Below are 16,395 nucleotides of genomic sequence, written 5' to 3'. Positions count from 1 at the left end.
TAGAAAAAAAACAAATGAACTACGTAACATTTTTAGCACAAGGGAAAACCCCACATGAAGCAGTAATATGAAATTGCAAATACTGTGAGCCTTAATTTACCAAGCAGTGAGGTGGATGAGAAGAGAGGAGTAACATCTTCAGATGACTCTTGTAAGCAAATCAGCAGATCTGAGCGTGAGATGGTTCTGCTGCAATAAAAAATTTCTTTATCCATTTTTACACAGAGGTGCCTGTAAATTTATCTGCAGATGCTGGAGTTTCAGTAGTTTAATTTCTCTACAAAATAAAAATAAAACATGGAAAAAAGGATTTTAATTAATCTTCATACCTAAAATGAAGCAGATGTAAAGATATACAATTTGTCATATATTTCAATAAAATGTTAATTAACATAGAAGCCATATTTATTTTCAATATGAATAACTATTAATCATTTGTTGAAATAAATACATGTTCACAAAGATAATACTTTACTCTTAAATATAGCGTATTTGTAAACATAAAAGAGGAAACAAGCATTATCCAAATGATCCATGATCAAACTCTTGCAGAAGATGGCTTAAACGGAAAAAATTTTTGTCTTAAAAAAATCATAAATAATATATGTTTAGCCTTATAATTTGATAATTCAGTTATAGTTCAGTGGTTTTTGGGAGTCCCCTGTTGTAGAAGTAAATGATTTATATTTATTATATGGAAATTAAATAGAAATGTAAATATTCATGATGACAGACTGACAGTTTAATTTTAAGCTTAAGTGTTTTTATGGGAGAGTGGGGAAAAATTTGTGAATGTTTTTTCTTTGTAAAGTTTCCTAAAACTGTAATTAGTCCTGTTAAATAAAACAATAGTTACTTCTCATACATAACTTTAATAATAATTGCATCTATTTATTGATACATAAAATTTCAATGCCACTTAAAGTAGAGAATTTAAGTGACTATGTATTAATGTATGTTCCATTAGTGTTCCCTTAATAAATGTGCTCCTTAGTAAATGCCTATGATGTAAAATTTGTGCCCAATCTAACACATCTTCTATATTTTCTAAACTGCATTGCATCCAGCGGTAGTTTTCTAAGTCTTCCCTCTTCGGCGTCAGCTCTCCAGCCAGCTGCAATTATGTTGTTATCTGTGCTGCTCTTGGCAGTTTGTTGCATGATGTTATGGTTCTCAGAGATTCCTCCACAGATTTATGTGAACGCCCATCCCTTCGCCTGTGGCTGCAGGTTCGAGTGGCGGCAGCTAGTCAGACCCTCCAGGCCTAATGATGTTCTTACAGCCATTAACATGGTGAGCAACTGCTAATAGGAATGAGCCCCTAGCAACAAGAGCTGGGTCAGCCTCGATACAGAAGGACTTAATGCTTCCAACAAGCAGGGATTGTTGTGAGGAGGATGCTTAGCATGAAACAACAGTCAAATCAATTCACCGAGCCATCTTCTCTCTCCACGAGAAGCTCTGTAATTGCTGAATTTTTTTCCCCCTCTTTTTCTTCTTTTGCGTGCACGAACAAAATGAAGCAATCTATGGGAATTAATATAAACGCTGTAATAACTGCCCTGAGGGCAGCTACGAATTGTGATAATCGCAGGCGCCGTGCAAGCAAAGGGAAAAAAGAAAATCCTCATTACACTTGCTTATGCATTCTTTCTGAATGGCCGGCATGCTGCAGCATGTCGTTTGTGCTTTCAAAGTGTCCACATTCATCCGCGCCACTGCCTGTCATTTCTGAATGGGCTTTGAATCAAAGGAACAGGATTCTGTTAGGCCTAAGTGTGTGAGAAAAGGATGCAGTGATTTTCTTTTTTTTATTATTATTTTAATATAGCTTGGTAACATATGAGCTACAAAATTAATGTAGCTCTAAAAGAGCTATAAGCTATAAGCATGCATGGATTAATTGATTTTTGTGAAATAGCTAATAATTATCTTTTAAATATCCAAGATTTAAAGATTTCAGCTCCCGAGCTTCAGTGCCAAGACTCCACCCTCTACTGCAGGTTTAAACTGAGGGCAAGGTAAATTTGGTCTCCAGTGTTGGTTTATTTTTGCTGGCATGTGCACGTTTTGGGCACAAACAGGCATTTGCTAGTATTTGGCTGGCAGGGCCTCAGTGGGTGAGGTACAGTATCAGGGGATTTCTTCTCTCTGGCAAAGGCTCAGGTCCAGTCGGAGCACCTCGTTTGGATCTACAGAGAGGCTCTGTGTAAGTGTTGGTACGATCGCTGCGCAGAAACACAAAAGCCAGAAGGTGATTACAGCAGGACACGCTGCTGGACGCTGATCAGACTTACTGTACAAGACGAGAAATCAAAGAGCTGTTTTATTTTGTTTTTGTTAGACATATATTTGTGGGTCCATTATGAGGTTACACCTACAGACAGGAGATTATGGAGACAGTGGGAGTTTGTTTTCATCCTTTTCATCTTTCCCTCCCTACTCTGACTTTCCCCCAACACCAACTCCCCATCCCCCCAGCCCCAACTCCCTCCTTCAGCAGAGTTTTTAATATCAAAGTGCGCAGTCTGACAGGGGTAAGTCTCAAACAAGGGCTCTTTTGTTGGGGCTCCCTCCAACCAGCCAGGAACGACAAGAACTTGTCAACCCTTATTCAGTTAGAAAGGAAGATTAAGAGAGGTGAAAAGGGCTGGGGCTGAACCGGCTCTTCTGCAGCGCACAAAAGGGATTATTTAGGTGTCTAGCAGTGCGTATGAAACTGAAGAACTTAATTGCAGCTTATTAAGGAGCAGACATACTGTAGATATGAAATACACTTTTCATTTTTCAGATTCTCCTTATATTTATTATGATTACATATAATAGGGACTCTATGTCTGTCTGTGGAAGCGATGGCAACAATTGTCATGACCTTTGCCAAAAAACAGAAATGCAACAAAAATCAAGTAAACCCTGAGATGGTTCACAGGTTGCCTGCAGACAAAGTGTTGTGCAATTTGCACAGAGTGCTGTACTTAAATGTCTTTGTGTCTCTGTGTGTGAGTAAACATATTCATTTCCACTCATTCATCTCCATGAATCTGTTGTAATTTCTGTCTATGTTATCTCTTTGTTATCATGCATTTATAACCAAATGTAACAGGAAATTTGACAGGGTTTTAAATATTGGACATTGTATTTTAATCTCTCATGTTAATGTGCAATAATGGTTGTTTTCTAACACAAATATCTACTTTGTTGTACCTTTTGTTTCTACAAATGTGTGAAAAATCCCATGATGTGAAGACATTACATTCTAATTCGAAATGTAACATTTTGTGTGCGTAAAACCTGAACATTTTCTCCCCTAACCACCTTAGAGTTATTTCTTTTTGGTTTTAGGAGCCCTGAGATTTTTTTTTTCAGTTTCTCCATCACAGCCAAATAGCATGTAGCTGTTGAGTTCAGGAAAGATCAAATTCGCTGACTCATTACTTATTTCCGTAGGCTGAGGTTCTGTGCAAAACATTCCAACAAAACCTATTGGTAAAACCTGTGACGTAAAACACTCCTCAGAGAGTCTTTGCAAGGTTTCTGACTGGCATTTGGTACTCAAACATCTCACCAGCATACACAAATCACTAACTTCAGTTGTGTAGACATTATCAAACAAAAAAATATATTTTAAAACAATCTTAAACCAACAAACACCTATCAGTCATTCTTTCTCTCAACCCTTGTATAGGTTTTCTGTTTTAATGTTCCCAAGCACCTAGTAGATGTTATTGTAAGTCTGCAACAGCAAGAAGACACATTTGTACAAGTCAATAAGTTTTTCAATCTGCTGTTCTGTGCTGGTGAATTCCAGATCTTTTTCTCACAATGTGATTTGACCAGAACAGCATGCCTGCATACTGATAAAAGTGCACATGATTTCATCTTTATTTACTGGTAAAAATTATCGCACAGGACATCAGTACGCCTCATGCAGATCTGTGTCAGCTGCCCTGAAGTGGGGTCGCATGTGTTGTGTGCTCTGATTGGCCTCTTTTCTCAGTCCCCACATTCTCTCTGAAAGGACACAGAGCTTATTAAGATGGTTTGGTTTAAAAAAAAGAAAGAAAGAGGGAAAAGATTGACTCAGGCTTAAAGAAGAATGGAAGATGACTGGATGCTGAAATGAACAGCTCATCTTATGTTTCCAGTGAAAACCTGAAAGACACTGGTAGACATGCGAGAACAATAGCGAGTTGAAAAAATGGATATGTCAGATTTAATATGCAGAATCCAGTCAGTTTGTACCACATGATTTACTATGTAGGTTGATCCAAATGCTGTCAACATAAATTTGATCTGTTCTGCAAAATAAGAAGAATAAAGAACAGCGTTCCAAACCTTTTTCAAACCTTCCTGCCATAAATGGTCATTCATTATTACTACTGGGAGCATTGATGACATCACCCATCCATCCATCCATCCATCCATCTTCTTCCGCTTATCCGAGGTCGGGTCGCGGGGGTAGCAGCTTCAGAAGGGAGGCCCAGACCTCCCTCTCCCCAGCCACTTCTTCTAGCTCTTCCGGGGGAATCCCGAGGCGTTCCCAGGCCAGCCGAGAGACATAGTCTCTCCAGCGTGTCCTGGGTCTTTTGCAGCATGTATTTAGGGTAATGAAGACATCTTTTAACCTTATGAATGTTTGGAACTAACATGATATCATCTTCCAAAGAATGTGTTGCCACTTTGATGAAACAAACATGCCCTTAGCACTTGTGCTTTACTACAGCGCTTTCATTCTTCTGGCTCTGATCATGACTTTGACATGGCAGTTCACAAAGATTTTCAAGTTGATTTGAGTTCTCATGGTGTTTTTTTTTTCTTTTCCCATGGCTGTAGAAGCAACAACAAAGTCCAACCTTAGAGAGATCCCATGGTTTTTGACTACTCTCTATTGTACTGATGCATTTTTAAAGCTACTTTTGTTGACCTGGGGAATGTCATGAAAAACCACTTCTAACAAATCAGCATAAGCCAGAAAATGTGACAAACATGCTGTCCTTACTTTGTTTTCCCATCCTACAAGATGAAGAATTTACACAAGTCATTTTCAGGGTGCTGGTATAAAGATTTACGTTTACAGTGAGCTGTAATGTACACACGGGGGAGAGGAGAACGGAGGGCTCATGGCTGGTGGCCAGCTCAGGGCCCAGATGTGCAGTGATTTTTGGGCCTTGTTCTGAGCAGCTACTGGACGCAGAGTCAGGGATCTGGATGACAGATGGATGGTCTCTATTCAATTTTGGGATACTAATGAAAATAATAATAATATTAATAATAATAAAAGACATAAAACTGTACACATAGAGATACCATAGAAAAATACATATCCAAAAATGTACATTTTGAAGCCTATTTTGTATTTTATTTTACTCATCAGATCAAATTAAAATAAAAAAATCAATCAGTTGGTTCCAGTAATAAGATCTGATTCTTCCTTGTGAAATTGAGTCTTCTTTTTTAGTTAGAATACAGTATTACAATTCATGATCTTGAAGTTCAGTAATATTATTGCTGCACATTTTGTTCCAAACTTTCTTTAATGTTGATTTTTAGTGGAGAAAGCATCAAAGAGTTGCATTTAGTCCAAACCTGCCAGCAGTTTATACCCATGTCATATAAAAACTCATTATGCAAATTGAAAGCAAATATTTAATATGTTTTATTTGTTGAAAAGTAATCTTGCTATTTTCATGACTTGGTTTGAAGTTTGTGTATATATACGACTGCCAAGTGGAATCAAACTGACATCCTTATTCAGAAAAAGGAATAAATTATGACTTAAATAGAGAAGGAAACAATCATCTATCATGTTGAGTTAAGTCTAATCTCAACTAAACCAATCTTTAGATCTTTTTTGTAAATTAATGTTCTTGTGATATTTATGTTGATGTGCTGACAAAAGATTTACCATATAATAGGGATAATGCTTAGCACAATCATAATTTTTATAGACCATAGAGGCGTCTGTGTGGAGTTTACTACGTGCTAAAAAGTAAATAATTAAAACTGAATTGATATAGTGTCATTCAAGACATGATTTCACAGAAGGCTGTAGAAAAAAAAACAAAGACTTGTGACCATCGTTTGAATTATCTATTAACATTGATGTCTGATTGATACTTCACATTAGACAGATAAATGGTTAAGTAGTCACCAAAGAAATGCTTCTGGTGGTGTAATTATCAAAAACCACAGCCATTCATTACAGATTGCATGTATTTGTATGGTTTTACTCAGTCACTTTCCGTTGAACCATGTGCACCATTGTCCATTTGCTTTACATTTGTAGTCGTAACTTGCAAATTCTAACTTCTGAATTTAATAAAATCAACTAGAACTCCAACCCAAAGTTGAACCGTCCACTCATAATCTTGGAATATTTCAAACATTGATTCTTAACTCCAATATGGCAACTCCTCATATCAACAGCTGTAAACTGTGGTGAAAACAACACGACACTCTTGTAAGAGTGCAACTTAAATCAATGTTACAAGTAGGCTTTGCAACTTAAACTGAACAAATTAAAAGTGGTGTTTGCATGTTGAAAGTACAGCATAAAACAACATTTGTGAGTTTTACTTTGTAGAATACTTGAACCATTTTGGCAAACTTCTTTGACTATGTTGACCAGAATGATGTTAATAGAGCACAGCACAAGAATACACCTCATTAGTGTATTTAATCAAAGCAGCAGACTAAAATCCACAGTGAAAGATTTTTGTGAGGATTCAGAAGAAGTACCATCTTCCTCAGGTAACACTTTCTAGTTTGTCTCAACAATTTTTCAGGTGGACTTTTTAAATGTTCTTCTCTAACATCCTTGCTGTTTTTAATTTATTGGCCACATTTTTGAGCCCTAAGTTTTATTGTAAGTTGTTTTTGATATATACAGCATTTTCATAACAACTTATGGTAACTTTTTTTCTTGATTGTGTCTGGAAAACAAAATTAAGTGGGGTTTGGAAAATACATAATACACTCTGTTTAAAATGCTTTTATGCTGTTATCCAAAGTGTAAATTGGCTATAAAAAGTTTTCCATCACAATCTCCAATTCAAATTCCATAGCTTTCCAAACTAATATGGCCAGGCCAACCAAAATGTTCACTGTGTTCACTATTTATGGAGGATAATTCTGCAGGCATTAAAATGTTTCAAGAAAATCAATCAAGCAACTTTTTCACAACTTCTTTCTTCATCAGTCCTCGCTCATTTTGTGTTTATTATGAGAAACGGCCCTGTCTAAAACCTCCTTGTGTCACCTTTACATTGCAACCAGGCCTCTCAGTTTCAATTATCTTCCTGCACAGAGTGTTCGGTTTTCTTTTTTCCACATTATACCTCACAAATCTGTGCTCTGGGAAGGCTGTGTCCTCTTCCTGCCTTGTTTTTCCCTTTTTCCATGCAGTCATCGATATCACTGCCTGTTCCCACACAGACTTGAAAACACAAAGTTGAAGCGGCAGAAGTAATGTTTCTCGACCTTCCCCCTCATTTCTGTGTTTCTCGCTTTTTGGAAAACAAGGACCAGGAGAAACGTTGGTATCTGATGGGGAAAATGTTACTTATTCCGTTCAGCGGCTTTCAAGAAAAACAATGTAGGAAGTTCTCTGAAAGGTTTGCTCTACGGACGCTGAGGATACTTGTTTCAGGAGGAGTGGAAGCGTTCTGTCATGGTTGAAGCTGGACGTCTGGAGATGATTAGAGACAATTTGTTTCTGTCAGAGCACGAAGCCTCAGCCTTCCGTGTTGTGTGTGATAGATAGGACAGGAGAAAAGACGGCAGACTTATCAATGAAATACTTTCCCATGGTGGTCCTCTGCGATTACTTGTTTTGGAAAGTATTTCCGAGACCAGATCTTGTGAACATTTTCCGTGTATATCTTGAGTCCTGGTATCCAAACTTTACCCTCTGGTTGTTTTTGTCTCCTCTCTCGCTCTCTCCATACAAAATAAACATTCTAGCCGATGACCTGGCTGATGCTTGTTCTTTGCCTAAAGAGTAGAGATAAAGACAGAGAGGAAAGCGGTGAGTGGTGCAGCATATCGCCCCCCTCACCTCCCTCTTCTCCTCCTTTCTGTCCTCCCCAAGGGGATCGGATGTTCTCAGCCGTTATAAGCAAGCAAAGCTGGCGGCCGGCAGACCGTCTGGCTCCAGTGCAGCCCAGGCACACAGACAATGCCAGACCTTCTGTCATGAGGTTTGCTTTCACTGAGGTCAGCTAAACAAGCCTGTAGGCCCTAAACAGAGCTATGTGCACACGCACTGCTCCATCCTCTGAACACACTCAGTTTAACTTACTTTTCCCCCTCTACCTTGGACGACAGTGTCAGACCGCTGTTTGTGTTGTCTCCGTCTGTGTTTGCAGTGTCAATCTGTCCTGTTGTGCGTGACCTCCTTCTTGAACGGCTGAGAGAAAGAACACTGGAACAGCTCAGCAAATTTTGCATTGGCCACTTTTATTACAGCATGTTAACATGATAAATTGTCACAGACTTAAAAGGCCGTACAGAGGGTTGTAGCCCTTGAAGAAAATATTGTAGTGAAGAGATGTAAAATGCAAGGATAAAAAGCATCAATCCATGTTCTTTTTTTATTTTTTTTGCAATAAAAATACAAAAAGTGTTTTGTGTAGGCTAGTTGCCCCTTTTACTCATGTACTCCAACATAATAACAACAATGCTTATAATGATAATCAAGTGTAACCAGTTACCTTGTAGGTAGAGTCCAAATGTGTGTAATTTAATCTCAGTATCAACACAGCTGCTTTGAGGAGATCTCAGAGGTTTGTTAGAGGGTTCTTTGTGAAGATACAGAAACAAGGAACACAATTCAGAGAGAAAACTGTGGAAACACTTAAAGTAGGATTAGTGTAGCTTCAGAGGAGCTGCAGAAATCCTCTGCTCCGTTTAAATGAGAACTATAACTTATGCACTCTTCAAATCTGTCATTTAGAGAAGAGTGGGAATATTGGTGAATTGCTTCAAGAAAGTGAAACGTATACACCTCAGAGGTTTGGCACAAGGCACAGGATACATGTGGAGGAAGGTAGTCTGTTAAGATGCCTTTATCCAAAACAATATCTGTGAGAAAAAGAAGAACACAGTGTTACCAGTGTGATGAAAGGAGTTGGCAACATCATGCTGTGGGGATGTTTTTCTTCAGTGAAGAAATAATATAAAATAAGGCTGCAAAAGATTTAAGAGTTGGTCTGGAGATCTCCGTCCGGTAAAATAACAACCCAAACCAGAGCTGCGTTGGAGTGGTTCATCTCAAAGGATGTTCATGTGTGAGAAACATACAGACTTTAATCTAACGGAGAATTGTTGAGGCAAATTGAAAATTGATTGTCAGACACTTTCCATCCAAACTAACTAAACTTGAGCTATTTTTCAAAGAGGATGGGCAATACTTTTAATGTCCAGATGTGCAAAGATTGTAGACATTTTTTTTTTAAAAGCATGCATTTTTGTATTACAAAATACATTACATATATTTAAATGTAATGTAAAAAGACTTGCATCTGGCAAAGCTGACTATGTACACAGTTTTGTGACTTGTATTTGTAAAAATAAGTTGTAAACCCTCCCTAAGCACAATTACACCTCTACTGTATATGTCTAAAACTTAATCACAAAGACAAACAACTTTATTTAGCTACAAAATTGTTGAGTTCATATTTAGGAAAAGTTTTTAATCAGACTGACAAACATTTCTTTTTATAGCTGATTAAAAGCTATGAAAGTGGTTCACTTTAATGTAATATTATTACATTAAATTAATTTAATGCTTCTTCCTAATCCTGCAAGGATTAAGTAAAAACCTAATCCTGACAGGATATCCAGACATCAGGATTAAGTAAAAACAGGAAATCCTGATAGGACTTCCCCATGGTAACAACGCCCCTACTGAATTAAACATTTTAAGAATTTATGTCCACAGTTTCTTCCCACTTCCATATCCTGGTGAACATAAAGAGGAATTGACACATCTCATAAAAAATTTAAGATAATTCACCCCTACAGCCTCAATGTGAGTTTGATTTGCTAAGGACCCGAGTATTTCATATCTCTCTTTAAAATAAACTACAGAAAAATCCAAGACACAGATTTTATTTCTTTGCACAGCATGTAATTTGAAGGGATTTTGCATGCTTGATGAACTGGCGTTTCAGAAAGCAGAGTTTGTACATCATGCTTCTTAAACGAAGCTGTGAAAGTTTTATTTTTCACAGAAAGAAAAGCACATTTGTTGCAACTGTGCCTGTTTTATGACAGGCACACGCTCCTTTGTGAAAGAACAAATGGAGGTGACAGGAGGTTCTGTCTGCAGCATTGGAAGATGCACCAGTCTGCCTGCACTTAAGAGAGTAACATTTTGTGAGTGAGTTATTCCAGCTGGGGCTTCTTTGTAACCTACTGTTTTAGATTTCACAGTCCATCTCTGGTCCTCACCCCCAGCAAGCATCTCAGGACAGAACGATGTCCCCACCACTGCTACCAGCTAGTACAATGCAGAGATATTCTATTGAGTTATGTCAAAGAGCACCAAAATGTATTCATATTCTCCTGTTTCTCACAAGTTTAAAAGACACAAGCAGAAATCTAACATTTTGGAAAGGTGCAAACATGACTCCACAACTGTACAGGTAAAACAAGTGGGATAAAATGTGGTGCAATCCCAACACATCCAAGATAGTCTTGTTCTCATCAGAAAGCAGGTAGTACCAATTCCCTATTGACTGCACATGAATAAAAGCAATGGAAAACAGACTTAAGGTACATCTAACATATAAGTTACATTTTTTGTGGAGTGCTGAGTCTTTCCGCTGTCTTATACCACCTTGGGCAGCTGTCCATGCAGACTACATAAAAAATGCCACTGGCCACAAAGGAAATTCACAGATCTCCTTTGTGGTCAAAAGGAGATCTATCTAAAATATGACATTAGGAAGTCTTCTTTCTAATTTAAGATGACTTTTATTAAAAGTCCTCTGTAAATTGTAAAGTTCACTGTTATTTTTTAAGTTGTCAACAAGCACCATGAAAGTACAAAAGGAGAAAGCAAGAACAGATACTTTGCCTTTAGTAGGGAGTAAACAACCAGACCACTATTACAAGCTCAGCTTATGTTTGTGAGCATAAAGTTTATCAGGTGATAAAAATGTTTTCTTTTACTGAGTTTACTTTTAATTTCTTCTATTAGTGCAAAGTATCCACGGATGTCTGCCAATCGCATTAAGTTAATAATTTCCGTTTCAAAAAATCCTCCTGCATCTTTAGTCTTAATAATTACGTGCAGTGGCATGATGTACAGTGTCTTCTGAAAAATGTTGTGATGGCTACATTATCACAGTACATTTCAAAGCTTGTGACTAAAACAAAAAAATATGCGTAAAAAAAGGGAGATATACATAACCACTGCATTAATTAATAAAATAATATTGCTGGCTGCACAGTTGTTTGGAGGAATGTGCTCAATCATTGCCTCTGCACTTCAGAGTGGTACTTCAGGTCAGAACCAGACCCCAAAATAATGGTGTCTGTCTGAATGTTGCCAGAATTGCAGTTTTTGGCAATAGCAATCATTTGGAAAAGTGGCGATTTCAGGCAGACGAGGATCGCCACATAGTGCCTTTAAATCCCACTATTGGGTGCTGCGCTGTCGGGTCTTCAAACTGCTGCTCCCAAACAACATTTTCTCACTATATAAATCTTCACTTTATGAAGCTGAATTTAAGCTGGAGACTTATTGGTTTTGCTTGGGGAGGACATTGTGTTATTCATTGACGCGCAAGTATGGTGCTCCAGTAAAACATTTTCACAAGTCACTGGTGTTCTCAGCTGAAATGTGCTGGCTTTTTTTCACATATCTCTCGATTTTGGTCATGGAAAAGAAATCAACTACTTTTCTGAACATGAACATCTAAATATGAAGGTGTATGCCCTTTGATTGTAGATGCTTAAAATACATCCATGAGCGTAACAGAATTTAGTGATCGTTGCCAGTTCTATTGAAACTAAATGCCTGACTCAAATCAGTCCCTTCCTCCACTTTGGCCTGCTACAGCTCTGCTTTCAGTCCATCTTTCCCCTTTTCACCCAACCCTGTTTTTTTTATCTCAAAATCAGCTGCCCTTGGATTACTGGGGCTTGTGGAGGTCTATCAGAAACACGTGTGGAGGTTTGGAGACGGCCGATGGGAAGTCCTTAGCGGGCAGCTCACCCTCGTTTCTCCCAAAGAGTTGGAGCCAGTGGGGGAGAAAAACTCTCAGTGAGTTCAAAGAGAGAAACTTATTGGCTTTTTACAGGATATTATTTTCCACTAAATGGACGTGAAAAAAAGAGAGAAAAATCTCACTCTTAAGCAGCTATGTCTGTAAAACGCAGCAGCCAAGTGGAAAACTGGATCACTGAAACACTGCTTGACTTTTAGCTTGTGAATATTCTGCCTTGAGTCCTGGTCTGACTCATCCTGTATTTGCTTAGCTGCAAATTATAAAATTAAGGACATGATTTGGAGGGATTAACAACAGTAACTGATCACTCTTAAAAGCAGCAACTAGTATTTACATTTTTAAATGCGCCAAAATTGTGATATTTTGGGATGTCTGCTCATATTCCTACGGTTACTGTACAGAAGTAAATGTACTTGAAAGTGAGCTATGCATGTTTGTAAACGAGCAAAAGTAGCTTTGAAAACCATTTAAGCATATGTTACACTGCCATCTTGTGGACGCTACCCGTAATGCTCCTGTCTAAACCCGCCTTACGTTAGCCCCCCTTTTTTTCTGTTTTCAAGATGTGCCAGTATGTAAAAAAATGTGAGAAATGTCAAATAATACATTTTTCAGTTTAAATTTGAGAGTTCTTGTATAGTTTTCTGAAAATACCTACAAAATTACAGAGAGTAGTTGATTCTAGTAAAGTAACCAGTAAGTAAAGAGATAATCAGTAATTTCCAAGAAAGTTTCTTGAAAGTGCCTTCTTAGTTAAAGAGAATACCTGGTAAGTGGGAGTGTAACCTCCAAGTTATGTGAAAGTAACTAGTAAGTGCTGAGAATATTTTCTTAAAGTATCTGGTACTTTCTTAATTGTTTCTGATTAGTTCAGGAAAGTGCTTTGCATATTCTGAGGAAGCACCAGGTAGGTTACAATAAAGTTTCATGGAAAGTACCTGATAAGGTCCAGAAAATACCAGCTAAACTAAATTACCCATCGTCTGTGTTATTGTTTTTTAGTTCCTGGAGATGGTATTAGAAATTTAACACTATAAAAATGTATATATAATGATATATTTTCCAACAAGGATTGTGAGCTGTTTGTGTGCTTTAGATGGAGAATGGGAATCGCCTTTAAATGGAATATGTTCCATTGAAAATGACAGAAAACTTATTTTGTAAAACATTTTATGTCAAGTACTAGAACAACATTGTCTCTTTGAATTAAAAACCTCTCAATAGGTTAAGTATGTGCATAAATTATCTGTACAGTATTTTATTATTTTTGGCATTTCTTTTAGTGACATTGTCTACAGAAAGAAACAGTCATACAGATCTATAACATCCTTCCTTAAACAACACACTCCAGTGTCTAATGCTATCATGTTTAGCAAAACTCCACCACTTCTTCTCAGTTAAAAATCAACATCAACAGTGAACTAGCAAACTGGTTTCTTTTTAACCTGTAGCATAAAGCATCTTGCAGAGCCATTGTGTCGAAACAGGTAAAAATAATCTTTCACTGTTAACTACTGAGCTGAGAGCAAGCACACGAAGAGGCCAAAAGGAGAATGGAAAAATCCACGGCATTTAGGTAAAGCCATGTCATAAAGGCAGCACTAATGAGCCGGAGAGGGGGAGGGAGGAAATGGTTTACATATGGATTTGAAAGAACACAGACATCACAGCTATGTTTCGTTCTTAATGAATCAAAGTGATCCTGGTGTTTGTTTCTCCTTCCTGCGTCTGCTACACCACTCCTACTTTGACACCCACTTTGGTTTTTGTTCAAAATCAACCTCAGCACTGTTAAACTTTTAGCTTGTCATGAAAGTAGAGTTTTTAAATTAGTTAACATGGCAATAAACATTTTAAGAGCATCCAGAAGGATTGTGTTACTGTATTTCTGCTTTTTCTTCAGGGTTTCTTATGCTTTCTCTATTATTCTATTATTCCAGCTTTCCATGTGTAGAAAATTTGATTTTAAAGTATTACTTTAACTTGATATATTTCCATTAAGAATCTAGTCTAAGACACAGTAAGGCAGAAAGTACAAAACTGCTTGCATACAAATAATAAGGGCACTTTACTGGAAAACACCCAAAACAGTGATGAGTCCAATAAGAGCTCCTTACTGCCTACAGCTCTCTGAAATAAGCAAGTTTTAATGTTCAAGAGTAATGCTTAATTATCCATACATGGCCATTTACAACTGAATTGCCAAAGGGCCCCAGCTTCACAACACTCCCATGTCTATTAGAAGATATTATTGCATTCAGTCAGAATTATTCACTGCATTACCCACGATTCATAGCATGTATTAACACAAGCAATTTCATGCATATGACTACAGTGGGTCTTAGCAGGGGGGCCTCTAATTGCTTTGAAACTAATTTCACAATCATTAGTTTTGGTGGTGATGTGACTGACAGTGTTTTTACTAAAATTTGGAAACCGGACTTGTTTCACATGTGCACTGAAAACTACAAAGATAAACGACTGATTTACTACATGGGTAGCTCTTTGCTCTGGAGATAATGTCCACTGACAATTTATATTTTCAAAGAAATTTATTTTGCACCTTAACAAAATGCTCAAAGAACAAATGACAGCAATACTTTTATTTCTTGTGCAAGTTTTTGGACCAATCCCTGGGAGCAAATGATAGGTCTTTTGTAAATACATTCTAACAGCTTAAGGTGCAGGCCAAACTGAAAGCCATTTAGCCTCAAGGTGAAGTTAATGATCCATGGCCAAGTGCTGCATGCTTTCCATATGTAAGATGAGGAGATATTTTGCAAAGCCACTGAATCAACCTAATGCTGTTATGGGCCATTGTTCACAATAAACATGTAAATTGTGTTTAGGGAATAGCACACAAGTCAGTGGGTTAATGGCACCGATTCAAGAATAAATTATAATCACAGAGTGATGGCTGTTTGCTAAATAAGAAAAACAACTGAAAGCATGCAGATAAAGTATAAGAAGATAAAAATTAACAGTCATTAAATTAATGCTGATCCTATTTGATTTGAGTGCCTAAACAATATAGAGACAATAGTAAAAAAATATATATTATTTATTTATTTATTTATTTTTATTTAATGCATACAAAAGAAGAATTAGTAATAGAGAACTGTTACTAATTTAACATTAGCAAAATTCTGAATACATGTTCAGAACCAGTAATTTTTCCTAAACCAGCAAAACTCCGCTGAGGTGAAAGAGCCATAAGAACTGTTGTAGTGAAAGAATACAGCCGCTAGGTGGCGGTATGTCATCACCTCAACGTTCATTTTACTTTTAGTTTGGAACTAAAGAGAAATGTCCAGAATATTTTATGGAGCATGGTCATGTTAATTTTTGAAGGTTGACAATGAGATTTTAATTAAAAGGAAAACTCTCAGCACACCCAGGAACATTTTTACATTTTGACCTGTTACAACCTCTGACTTCAAAGTATTTTATTGGGATTTTGTAACAGACCAACTAAAAAAGTGCATAATTGTGAAGTGGAATGAAAATCATACATGGCTTTCAAAATCAGGAAGTGTTATCTACATTTATTTCAACCTTCTTTACTCTCATGCTCCTTAATCAAATAGAGTGGTATCTCCTTATTTGAGGAGGTAAGTAAAAGCTATTTTGAGTTCTCATGTGTGCTATTTAATCTCAGTCCAAATCTAGCTGGTCTGTGAAGGCCTCCTGGGTTTGCTGGAGAACATTAAAGAACAAACACCATTATGAAATTGAAAGAACGATTAAGCAAGTTTTGGACAGATTTACAGCTGGGTTATGCTATAAATCATGTCCCAACATTTTAAAATCTCATGCAGCACTGTTCAATTCATAATCTGAAAATGGAAAGAGTAAAACAAAAGTGGAAACTTATCAGAAAATGATCGTACATTTAGAGATCCACAGCTCAGGTGGAAGAATCCGTAGACAGGACTGCTATAAATTTGGAACAACATGTCTATGATACACACCAGTGAGTTTTATACAACAGTGGTGAGAAGAAAGCTGTTGTTGCAAGCAAGATATAAGAAAGTTTGCAGTTTGACAAACATGTAGGGGAAATGATAAACATAAATAAAGAATGTCCTCTGGTGAGATGAGATCAGAAATTGATTTTTGGGGGGGCCTATATCTAAAACTTTATATGGTGGAAACTATA

This window comes from Xiphophorus couchianus, chromosome 2 (assembly GCF_001444195.1).
Source record: "Xiphophorus couchianus chromosome 2, X_couchianus-1.0, whole genome shotgun sequence".
Classification (NCBI taxonomy): Eukaryota; Metazoa; Chordata; class Actinopteri; order Cyprinodontiformes; family Poeciliidae; genus Xiphophorus; species Xiphophorus couchianus.
This window is presented reverse-complemented; position numbering follows the sequence as displayed.